A 1,197-nucleotide genomic window follows, 5' to 3' on the forward strand; every position below is an offset into this window, starting at 1 on the left:
TGAATAGTAAGCAGAAGCAAGGAGCTACTCAGCAAGACCTCAGCTGTGGCCAGGCACAGGAACTGCCTCTGGAGGGTGCTGCTGCTGCCCCTGATAAGTTGGGGCGTGGCAGTGCTGCCCTGCATACTCGACATCTGGACATCGCTGCTACTCAGCTTCCCTGGGTCATTTGCTGCAGAAATGAAAACAAAACAAAACATCTGGTACAGGGGCCTCTGATTGGCCCAGGCAGGAACACGTGTCCCACAGACAGCTGGAAAGTGCACTCCAGGGTATCTGGTTTCATGGTGGAGGAATGGTTATAGTGGACATTGGCCAAGCATGAGATTAACTCATGCATGTACACAGCCCCAAAGGTGCTAATATCTTGCCCATGGCGTGGAAGAGGAAACTGAGGCACAGAGATATGAATTAAGTTGCCCAGAGTCACACAGCTGGCCTTCCCGCCTGGGTAGGCTGAAGCTGGAACCTGGGCTCTCAACCACCTCTCTGCTTCTGAGTGAGCCTGTTTCCCACAAGTTCATATGGAGCAATTCTCTGAACACCCAAAGTGGTGCAAATGCTGGTGGCCTAAACGAAGGCAAACAGCCACGGTGCTAGACGTATGGCTGCCAGTGAATAACCGCTGATGTCTATGGCTCTGAGGCAGAGTCCACTCTGCGGAGATGGTAATAATGGGTGTCCAGGTGGTGTGACACTTGGAAGGGAGATCTGTGTATGTCACCCACCCCAAGAACTGCTCCACCTCTTCCCCTACTTAAGACATTTAAGACCCACCAGGATCTTCTCCATCTGTGGACCCCACAACACATACAAGACACCTTAAACAAAATAAGCTATAGTAAATGTCAGTGGTGCATATCAAGGAAATCCAAATGATGTAAAAGGAAAACTCATAAAAGGTAAACAACTGCTAATGATCACTATGATAGTGACTCAGTTATATAATTTATTTTATCTTATTATATTTTTGGAATAATGACTGCTGCATCCTGAAATAATGACATATGCTAATCATAAGAATTTAAGAAAAAGAGAAAGTATAAAGAAGAAAGGTAAAATATCAGCCTAAATACTACCATCTAGAAGATACTATTGTTTGCTTTAGGTAATCATCAGATAGCTATATATATAATATATATGCATGTATATGTGTGTGTGTGTGTGTGTGTGTGTGTGTGTGTGTGTGTGAGAGAG

The 1,197-nt window shown here is 45.1% G+C and overlaps 1 protein-coding gene across 1 annotated transcript in view; it reads right to left on the minus strand.

Moving 5' to 3' along the window:
* RBP3 (retinol binding protein 3, interstitial) overlaps window positions 1-1,197 on the minus strand; it is an 18,865-nt gene that overhangs the window by 6,618 nt on the left and 11,050 nt on the right.

Source organism: Bison bison, unplaced genomic scaffold (genome assembly GCF_000754665.1).
Source record: "Bison bison bison isolate TAMUID 2011002044 unplaced genomic scaffold, Bison_UMD1.0 scf7180017864341, whole genome shotgun sequence".
Classification (NCBI taxonomy): domain Eukaryota; kingdom Metazoa; phylum Chordata; class Mammalia; order Artiodactyla; family Bovidae; genus Bison; species Bison bison.